We start from the raw sequence: 11,863 nt of genomic DNA on the forward strand, positions 1-11,863 counted from the left end.
CACCATACGTGCCTAGTACAAACCCTTGGTGACCCCGTCTAGGAGCTCTTGTATATGAAGTGCGTTCTAATTTTGTCCTCGATTTTCTTAAGAGAGCCTTACTCTGTGAATGCGATTCAGTAGGTGCCGTTGGAAGATGCTTTAAATAAGAGAGAGTATTTGACTGGAAGAGTTTGTAATGATTCATTTCAGAATGGAATATATGAATATATTCTAATGATGCCCAAATCGATCGTAATCAGTTTCTCAAACGATGGGAGAAGCGGGTAGACAGAACGCTGATCGCCAACTTTTAAAATTTTATTTGGTCTAGTTCATAATTATTTTAACAACAATTTGTCCAAGCTTGACTTTAGCAGCCTATCCATTTCAATTGCCAAAATTTGGTCTGTCCCAGCCGTCATCTATTAGCTGCCAGGAATTAATATAAACTTCGAGATGAGTAGGCTACTAATTTTTGTGCAATTTTATTTATATGAGTATTAAACTTGAATGACTCCCAGTTCGTGGGCTCTTCCAAAGAAACTCATATGTAAAATAATTAGGAGAGTCATAAATTTAGTAACAATAAATCATAATTTATTAAAAAATATGCAAAAAATATTTAAGGTCATGTGATGCATATATAATACTAATAAGACTATTGTTAGTCATTTAGTATTAAATATACTTTTAATCTAGAAAATCTTTAAAAGTCTTTACATAGCATTAAACATAAGACAAGATGTATAATATCATAGTTCTCAAAAATCGAAAAAACATATATTTAAAGTGAGCACACATACTTAAATATCTATTATATTTGTTTTTTAACTTAATTCCCCCAATTTTTTTTCGCAATAAGCTAAAAAGTACAGATCAATTTGAAATAGTACAAGTATCTTAAAACATTATTTGTTTTAATTAACGCATTTCTGTCCTGGTTTTAGATTGAAAATGTTATTTTAATGGACTATTATGAATAATTAAATATTTAAGTGATTTAATTATTAATTTTTATTCTTAATATTTGCTGCGATTTATTTTTTAAGGCCATTGATTTAGTTCTTAAATTATAACTGTTTTTACCAATAGGTTTTTTTTTGTATTAGTATTTAGTGTTTGATATTTCACTAGATCGTTTAAAATGTTATTAGTTTTATAAAGAGTACTGTTCTAATATTGTTTCCCTGTATAAAATTTAACATAAATTATTTATGATATATTTTGCTTTTATAAATTGTTGCAGACCTATTACGGAATGATAAAATAAGCCATTGTGTAGGTTGTTACGACAAGTGAGAAATTGGTGTCACAAATGTTATATTGTCATGCAAAAAAACATGAGAACCATACGATATTTTTTTACATATTTATCTAATACTGTGATATAATAAAGAGAGATTGTAAAGAAACGACACATGCCATTCTAAACGCGTCGTTAGTGTCATTGACAACTCTGATATAAAAACTAAAGTGCATAAATTATATTGCGTGCACGTATACACAATCTATAATACAAAAATCGATTATCGTGAAATATTGTATTAAAATATTATAATATTGAGTACGATCATGAATTATTGATTTCCCGTTTAACAAGAAATTTTATCACTTTCATAGATCGTGCAATGTAAATTTCACTTTTAAATAGCTATTGCGCGTAACTTTGTGGTCATGATTATATTTATGTTATAATAAATAATTGCTTGATACTTAAAATTAAGGGACTTTTTATCTACGACTGTATAGGTTATCTTAAAAATCCTGGTCCAGGATCGTATGATAAATATTTTTTCTTTAAAAAAAAAAGTATTTCCTTGAGTGTTAATTTAACCATACAGTTGTTTAAATGTTATTTGCATGCGTATATATTATTATATATTGTACATATGTGATGGTATATGCTATTAATATTATACAATGAAATCGAATACGTGAGATATTTTGCATATACCGCGTTTTATCTCAAACTGGTTTCCGTATATCGGGAAAATTAATTTTCTAAGCGCTTCACAGGAAGGCTGTGAAAATTTTCCTCGGCGAGTTTCACAGCGTAAATTTTATAGTACGATATCCGTGATGTAATTTGTGAATTAAATTTAAATAAAATCATGCACGTAGAAATTATTGTTTACGGCCTAGCGTGTCGGCCGTAAAATATTTATTACGTTGTACGTAACTAATATTTTATAAGGAAGTTCATGAACCTAATTTATTATAATGTCTACCTAAATTACGCGTTCGATTCTTGACGATGAAAAATTGATTTATTTGGCATGTTTCGGTACAGTAATGAATTTCCTATTAATATTATATATATATATGCATACATACGTATAGGTATATATTATTACCAATATGTAAAAATGAATAAAATCACATTAAAAAATAAATATTTATCTATTACTATTGTTCAATAAAGTATAAATTATATAATTATGTATAACTACAGATGGAGGAAATTTATTATATTTAGCAATTTTAATTTAAATATCATTGTATATTTTTATTAAACTATATTATTTTGCATGTTTGTTAGTAAAGTAACTAAACTCGAATAAATTTAACAATGAATGTATACAACTATGTATTTGTTCTTAACAAGTTACATAATTAATACAAAGTAAGCAATTAATTGTTATATAAAGTGCAGACAAATTAAATATTATTATAAAAATATTTTTCAGAGATCATAAACGAATCTCTATTCTTACGCAATCGTCGATTGAAGCAAACTTACTGATGTTAACGATAATAACAGATTCATATTCGAAAAGCACACGAAGAAAATGGTACAGAATTTAAGTACATCTAAGAAAATGGTAGAGAATTTAAATATAATATTAAAATATGCATAAGCAATTTTTTCAATATGATAGAGATTGAATCAATGATTTTTTTTCTGTTAGGATACAATTAAATTGTAAAAACAATAAACTAGACTTAAACAGTTACTAATATATTGTATATTAAAAAAAATATAATTAGCTTTATAATATAAAATACTTATATATACATATATTTAGTATACATGCTCCTCCTTTACATCTCTTTGTAGTATTTTCTCTTGTTATGAGATTTTCTTTCGATGTCAAAGAATATTGTAAATACTAAACATCCAATTAAAATTGCGATTATCATTCGGTGTACGTATTAATAAATAAATAACAAAACATTTCAGTATCGTCGTGTACGATAAAAGCTTAAGATTAAAATCGTCCAGTGGCGGCTCGTGAAAAATTAATCGACCGTATTAGGAAGCGAGCACCAAGACGCTGGGATATTAATTCAGATTTTTCAGCCGAGGCCAATAAAGTGGAGGCGAACCCTTGACTCGGCGCCAAGAATCGCAATTTAATTAGAGTCATCCCGTTCGATCGTTAAGATATCAGCCAAGACGGTGACAAGGAGGCAGAGGCAGGGTCACACTAGGCACTTTTTGCCCCCGGAACTGGCCTGGCTGGCATTTGAATTGCTAATTCCATGCAAAACGACCCGTTTGACGATCGGGTCATTATCACGTTTACGTTTACTCCGCCGTGAAACATCTGCGGCGCGGTATCGCTGCTGCGCGATTACGCTAATTGCCCAATATCACGACTAATTAAATTATAACGACGCGTTTAAATAATGTTATTTCAAGAAAAAATAAATAAATAAAACGCCCTCGTAAAGGTATTTATTTTGTTCGATGCGTGAACAATTTTACATCTGTTGTAATTGTGCATTTTTAGTTTTCTAATTTAAGTACATTTTATATCTAAAGATATAAGTAAATCTTATATCTTAAATCTCTACAGCAGTATGTGCTTTAGCATTTTGTGTTTATATTTAAATTTGAGGTTTTCTTTATCGTAGTCTCCGATACACGAGATTAGTAGGTTAGTGTGGTTGTATCGAGTGTACATTATTTAGTAAAATAAAATACTTTCTACTTCTAAGGTATCAGCGTATTCAATGAAACAGATTGTATTTGTATTGTTACGAATCAAATTGTCATGCCATACCATGTTGAATTTTTTTCTTTATATAACACTAAAAGACCCGTATTTATTTTTATATTAAAATTAGCGTATATATGCTCCCGTCAAACTTTACATTGATGTGTTTTCAAGTAATTTTTGCGGAAGCCGAACTGTACAGCTATGATTTTTTTAATCTTCTTAAAAGGTAAGATTCACTATGTCCATTTTTTCAAATATTTTACTGAATGACAGTAATAAATTAATTGGGTGTTAATTTATTGGGCCTTTATTTTGGATGAATTTTAGCGATTTTCTAACTGGTTACGAAAATCGCAAAAAATTAACAAACGTTATAACTTTTTTATTTTTAAAATTTTAATTATATTAAAAATTTCGTCTGAGCTAACTTTGAAAATTAAATTGTTATCTACCGCGAATGCTGTTATTTTCCTTATCGATCTATTGACTTTTCCTTTTAGTTTTAGAATATGTAAAAGTTTTAGTGAGTTCGTATGATATAGAAAAAGCGTCAGCTAGCATCTCTGCTTTGCCTTGATCGAAGATGTTATTTTTAATTTTAATTGCTTTATTAATCGATGGAGTACGGATGGTAATTATTCAGGTACGACACTGTTTATTGGAGACGAGCGATTTCACCCGCGGCGTTGCCCGGGATTAATATTAAACGCAAATAAACCTGTAATTAGTTCGAGAGAGCCATTCAAGTTATATTTACATACATTGATCGAAAGGCTTCTTCAGAAAGATTAAACAAATATAACTTTACTTAACGACAAAGCGATTTAAACGTTTCAAGCTTTGCAATTATCGGTTAAGGAGGGTAGGCTTATATACGTAGATAGAGAGTATATAGACAGACTTAGATGCATATAAAAGATTTTGAAACGAAAACGACTAGGCTAACTAAATTTTCTTTGATAATTTTTATAAAATATATGAGTTTTTACAGAGTTATTTTAATAATTTTATTTAGAATTAATCACGATAAGATCAAATCATAATATTTTATATTGAGTTGAACTTTTTAATCATTTCTAAATAGAAAAATTATCAATCTTTTTAATTGCGATTATATATATTAGTTTATAATTTTATTTATTGTTTGGTATTTTTGAGGCACAATGTAGTATTTATTTTTACGTGGTGCAGTTTCTCCAGTCACGAGCGATTGTCTGTTTACTTATTGATTCTGCTTCGTAAACGGGGAAATGCGCTCGATTTCGCCTGAATTAAATCTTCGAAAATTTCGAAGAGGATTCAAAGAAGGGAAATTTGATAGCCTTGAGCTGGAGCGTTTGATTTACGAGTATTGCTGCGCTTCTTTATAGACGCGATGCGAGTGTAAAACGGAACCGGAAATTCTTAGCTAACACGGCGTAACGACTGCTTTACATGCACGATGCGCGATTACATCGGTAAACTGGGATGCGATTCGCTGATTTGTACAATGATATCCATAATAAAGTTATTGTAAATAAATTTGATTATAAAATATTTTACAGCATAATTGGACTAACGTGATCGACTGTCAGATTACGGACTAGCATAATATTTAGTAGAACGTAACAAGCATATAGTAGTAAAATTTGTTTAACGAGAGGTGGCTATCAATAAGGCTTTAACTAACGGTATCTAATGCTATTCCGACAAATTTTCTTTATACCGGTATTAAGGCAATGAATATACTATTTGACATGGGTTAAACTGCTCGGACTTGTTTTATCAACATTATTGTCTATATTAAAAAATCAATTCCAGTATTCAGATATGTTAAAGCTCTAGTTATCATACTGTATTGCTGAGATTTTTAAATATGGGTTATGTCTATCTAGAGTTTTGAGTATATACTTTTTATACAAGGTTGTCGGTGGAGACGCAATTCAAGCCATTAAGCAAATAATTATTTTGGAACAGACCCTTATTAATTTACAAAATTATGTCAATAAAACAATACTGATAAAACACGCTACTAGGTACGCAATTTACGAAGCATTTGATAGTCTGCGTCCCCGTATAATTACGGGGACGCAGACCCTCAGTAACGCGCCATCTAGGAGCTGTAACGCTCGGCGGGTACATCATGGTATTTTGGTAACTTTGAAGGTTCGCCTAATTGCCTAGTATTTTGTTTTTTCAACAATATGTGCACAGACACGCGTTAAAATAAATGTTTGTATTTTTTTAAGTATTTAATTCTGTGTATTAGTTGTGGCGCAACAAGGATCGAGAGAGGAAATCGTTTTTTTTTGGAATTGGATAATTGTTTTTACAATTTATTTTCTATAAAATTTTTTTTTTACTACAACTTGTTTTGATCCATGCAATATAAAAATGATAAGCCGTTTTTTACCCTATATATTGAAAAAAAAAATTTTAAGCGTTTACGACTGATTTTTAAATGTAAAAGTTAGTGACCATTTCAGCGGTATTTAGACTTTAGCAGAATCTGATATTAAAATGAGTGCAGTAACGAGTGCGAATAAAGATGATAGAAGTTAAATGATATTCTATGATATAAACAATATATACATGTGAAGAACTCATCTACTATTTAATACAGGATCAACAAGAAGTTGCAATATGGTTACTCATCTGGTTTATATTTTTTTGGAAGTAACGCGAAAACATCTATTGAATGTTAGTGGTTATAGTTTTTAAATGTAATATTCGAAGAAATCACCACTCACAAGAAACAGTCGCTTAGCCTAAATGAGGAGTAATAACGACGTAAAGGAGGATGTATTGGAAATACTTCTAGGTGAAATAAAAGCTTTATTTAAACTATGATATATAGGAGTTCTGAAATCTTCTCATGTGAATCTAGAAGATCTTTGGGTAATTGCTGGGGTAGCTACATAATGTTTTATAATTAAATGGTGATACAGTTAATTTCATTTGATTTTAAAAGCATAGCTATTTAAAGAAAGTATTGATCAAGAGGAGAAAAAATTGACAAACTCGAACAAATTGTATTTATACAATATCGGGATACAATAAATTTATTAAAAAAAAAGATGTATATATATTTGATATTAGCTTCAAAAGATATAGAGCGAGGTACGGATATTTGCTTAGGTGCAACCAACGACGAGTTAAGAACGGCTTCACTCCATAGATACAGCATAGGGGATGCAGTTTAGTGAAGCCCCAATGCCCCGTGCTAATCAAGTCTAGATTATAATTGCTTATTATGAAAAAATCCAATTAATCATCACAGATTAGGTTTTTCTAGATTTTTCAGATTTCATAGATGCTAGGCCGTAATTACGGGTATTAAAAATTCTCAAATAATAAGCTAGTACAGCTTCTCTTGAATATATAAAAAACCTTTTTTTATTTCTAGGAACTTATAAATTATATAGAAAAAATTAAAACGTCTTATATTAAATTTTATATTAAAATATAAAATAATATAATGCAAATAAAACGTCTATTTGCACAAAGATATAGTTATAGCGCTTTTATAAAATCTATTTTTTTTATTACCGTGTTGAAAAAAAATGATCTGTATATTTACTATGTATCCTTTTTTTTTAATATGGCTTTATATTATTTTAATACATAAATAAAAAAAAATCATACATAAATCAAAATTAAATTATTGTATATATTATATGCTTATTTGATATATTTTTTAATATAAATTATATGTGAATAATATTCTTTAGATAATTATTGGCATCAAATTAAAGAGGCAAAATTTAAATCAACTTTGGATCAGAATAAGAATCAAATTTCGGTTAGAATTTTCAGAATAAATACCAAATGATAAGAATAAAAAAGCATACGCTCAGAATATAAATACAGGAAGATAAAAATAAATAATGATCTTTTGAATTAAAACAAAAATTGTAACTTTCATAAATATAAACGGGCATAAATTATTTATTTTATAAATACATTTCCTATAAAATATCTTGCTCGCACCTAAACCTTTCAACGAATTAATTTAAATATATGTAGAACGCGAAGGTTATCACAGCAACGAACGAAGCGGGAATAACGACAGAGCGCGCCCGACGGAGAGCACGCTCGGCTTGTTATGTTGACATTTGACAATATTGCGAATCCAATTAAAAACACACATTAAAATAATAATGATAATGAACTGCCGATAACAACTACACTATACGATATGTCAGTATTAACAAAACTATACCATCAAACTATTGCCAACTGAAAATAATGATTTTACTCATTTATCAAAATAATTCTTACCATTTAACATAAATTTTGCCCATATAATAATTATTCTGGCCGTTTATATTATGATCTTTTAATATAAATTCTGGTCCATATATTATCAATTCTGATCATAACCGTATTAAAATACTAAACCGAAAAATAATATTTAAAAGCTATGAGCTACTTGAACATTATTTATATCTTTATATTATTATGTATTATTACAATAAATCCTCATATCACTAATCGTAATTATAATTGCAAATCAGCGCAATGATTAACATTACGCAATTCAAGCGCTATTTTTATTAAATTAAATAAATACAGGATATTCAGAAAGTAGAGGTATAAAATTAAGGATCACTGAGTTTTCAATAGACTAATAATTCAGCCAACCTTTCACAATGAACACTTCTTTACATTTTTTACAAAGTTCATCGATCGTTAAACGACTATTAAAAGCATTTTCTTCTTTATTTTTTTAAACCAGTTTGCCAATGATAACCGATGTTTTACTGCTTTATATTTTTTTTTATTAACGTCATTTATTTTTATTTAATATTTATGACACCACTTTCTCTGCTAATAATATCATTCTTATATACATATTCATTAAGTTTAAATGGATAGTTATGTAAACAAAAAACTTCACCTTTCAATTTTAATCATAAGAAAAAAGCGCTTTGAAAGTGTTCGTTATCGGCCCGATGTAAAGTCAAAACTTTTCATTGGATTGAAGAAGAAGGGTTACCGGTAATTAATATATACTTGTACGTACACACGTGTTTAATATATAGTTTCCGGTATATCAAGGACCGATTTGGCTTAGTCTGTTGAATTGGTCTGTTAATCCGTCGCGCATTACGGACCCGGCTCGGCGCCACATTTTATCCGGTCCGTTTGAGCTGAATCGAGTCGGACGCTCGAGTTGGGACCCATTGTTGGAAACTCTGACAGTCGCTGCATTTCCGCGTTTGAAGGATCGAGGAAATTAGCCGATTAATTGGACTTTGGCCGTCGCCAACTTTCATCCGTCGGCAACTTATAATCGATGGATGGGAGAGAGTTTTCCGGGCTGGGTTGTAAAAAAACGCACTTCCCGGATGCCAGGAAGTGCCATTGAATCAGTCACACGCTTTGGCGTGAAATAAGGAAAAATAACATTCAATTGTGCTGCCTTAGTGTTGCGTTTTTAGTGTTGTGTAACACTGAGTTGCACAAGATGTGCGTGCAAAATGTGCGTTAATTTAGTTAGTAGATACTCAATGGCATTTGATTATTATTGGTACTAGTATTTTATATTCTATTTATAATAATAATAATGTCACTTAGGGTCGTAATCGTGATCGTCTGACGATGTACCTGAGCTTTAATTCAGTGTTACACCAAGAAGCTATACTAGATTTTTTTTCGGATATCTCAAGATATGTATTATAGCTTGAAATGTGCATTTAAACAGCCTTATTATGTATAAAAAAACACATTAAATAACTATTAGATATACAAGGAAAACTATACATCTAGCAGTTATAGTAACAGAATATAAAAAAATGCTCTCTGCAATGCATATTTTATCATGAAAATATCGCTTAGTCTATATTTTTTTCGCCTTTCTTTGTAAAAATATTTATTACAGCAAAAAGGCTTACAAGATGTATTAAAAGGTTCACATACAAAAGCACAGCGTTAATAACATATAGCATTAAATAAATTTTATTGAAACTAACTTATTACAGAACTGCAAGAAACTTTCTCAGAGAAATACAAATAATGAATGCAGTAATTTAATTAAGTAATAGCGAATGAGGATATTTGTTTAATAAACAAATATACGCGATGAAATTATTACTTAATAGAATGTGATTAAAATAAATTATATTATATTTTTTTTTGTAATGATAATAAAAGTAACGAGAGCAAAATACCGCAACGTCAAGGTGAAAGTTGTTTTTTTGCTTCTCAGCACATGGGTGTACCGGTAACGTGCTCGCATTATGTAAAATAATGTAAGGTTGTTAAAATTATAAAAAAAACATTGTTGACCGTGAGATTATAGTTTGTATGTTAATTAGAGTTGAGTTCGGTTCTGGTATCCCACTATATATATAGAGCAGATGGTAGTGCTTGCACTTTCATATTACGTACCGGATATCGGTGATTTCTGCACTTAGTTGCAATTAAGAGGCGATCCAATAATATCTCACGTTGTACAATGGAATTGTGTATGACAGCACACGTAAAAGGCAATGCTTGTTTAGCATATCGATAATTATTTTTTAATTATCTATAAATACATTGTTTATAAATTGATTACGAAATTTTGATCTTTCATATAATTTGTATAATATATAGGTATTGGTTTTATTAATCATGTTCTATGGTGCAGTGCATATAAGAAGGATTTTCAACATCTATTTGTTCTGAAATAATTTTTTTTTTAATCTATTTAGTTATGCAGTTCTCTGTATTCCGTACAAATAACGCAGTGCCATTCTCACTTTCAGCCTAATTAAAAGTTAGCCACATTGCAGGCTCCAAGTAATTCATACGTGATAAATGTTCGGGCTACGTGTGTACCTCATGATGAGGCGCCGAATTATCATATAAATATTATACGGCGTCAAGCTCTCGATACACTACATATACATAATTCATATAAACATATTCATTGTCAAACCATCATCAGTCAAAAGTTAATACTATGTATAAACTTTTGACTGATGATGGTTTTATTGTATTGAAAAAGTGCATTGAAATGTTTCGGTTGCAAAATGATAACTTTGAAATGTGTAGTAAGTCTTTTATAATAAAATGAACATGGATATCGGTAATATAATAAACTCTATTTAAATTAAAATGTTTTATTATTATGATATCTACCTCAGTAAATAATTTTAATTAGAAGCTTACATTAACAACAAAAGACATTATGTCAAAATATGCTTTAGTGGAAAATAAAATTTATAATGATTTTAAACATACACATACACTTATATAAAATATTACTGTTATTATTGCCATTTCATAATATTCTATCTCTAAAATATAAACGTCAATTTTATACGGCGTCTGTATAAAATATAAGTGTGACACGAGTTGGAATACCTGTCAATTTAAAAAGTAAACACCGAGAATATTTCCGAAGAGAGAATCTATTAAATTGTTGTTGGTTGATGAAAATTTATTTCGTAAAATTTATAACAACCTTTCAAGGCTCGAGAAAGCTCTTGCTGGATTTGAGAAGTTTTTCTTTCCCGAAGGATTATGTATGTCCCGCAACAGTGTTATTATTGACAATATAAGGGATACAGAAAAAATCAGAAATCACTGATATATGATATCTGTGATCACGCCTTTATGTTGCTTCGTGGGCTAGGGAGTGGATTTGAGAAGGATTCGATAACGGTTCAGCACGTCGTCGATTTAAGAAATATATGGGAAATAAGAAATATGTACATATATAGTATTTGCAGGGTTAGCTGAAGAGAAGTTAATATTTAAAGAAATAAAAATTATTAAAGTGAATTTTAATGACATATATATTATTATACTAATAACAATGTTTCATATTAAAAAAATATTAATTGTTTATTCTTACAAAACTTGAGCATGTTAATGATTTATCAGAACTTACCTTCAACACGAGAGGTACACAATGAAATTACATAGTTTTGTTTGAAAGTTAGGTGTACGTGACTTGTTTTTATGGG

This window comes from Plectrocnemia conspersa, unplaced genomic scaffold (assembly GCF_051122295.1).
Source record: "Plectrocnemia conspersa isolate PC_06_02 unplaced genomic scaffold, ASM5112229v1 ptg000014l, whole genome shotgun sequence".
Classification (NCBI taxonomy): Eukaryota; Metazoa; Arthropoda; class Insecta; order Trichoptera; family Polycentropodidae; genus Plectrocnemia; species Plectrocnemia conspersa.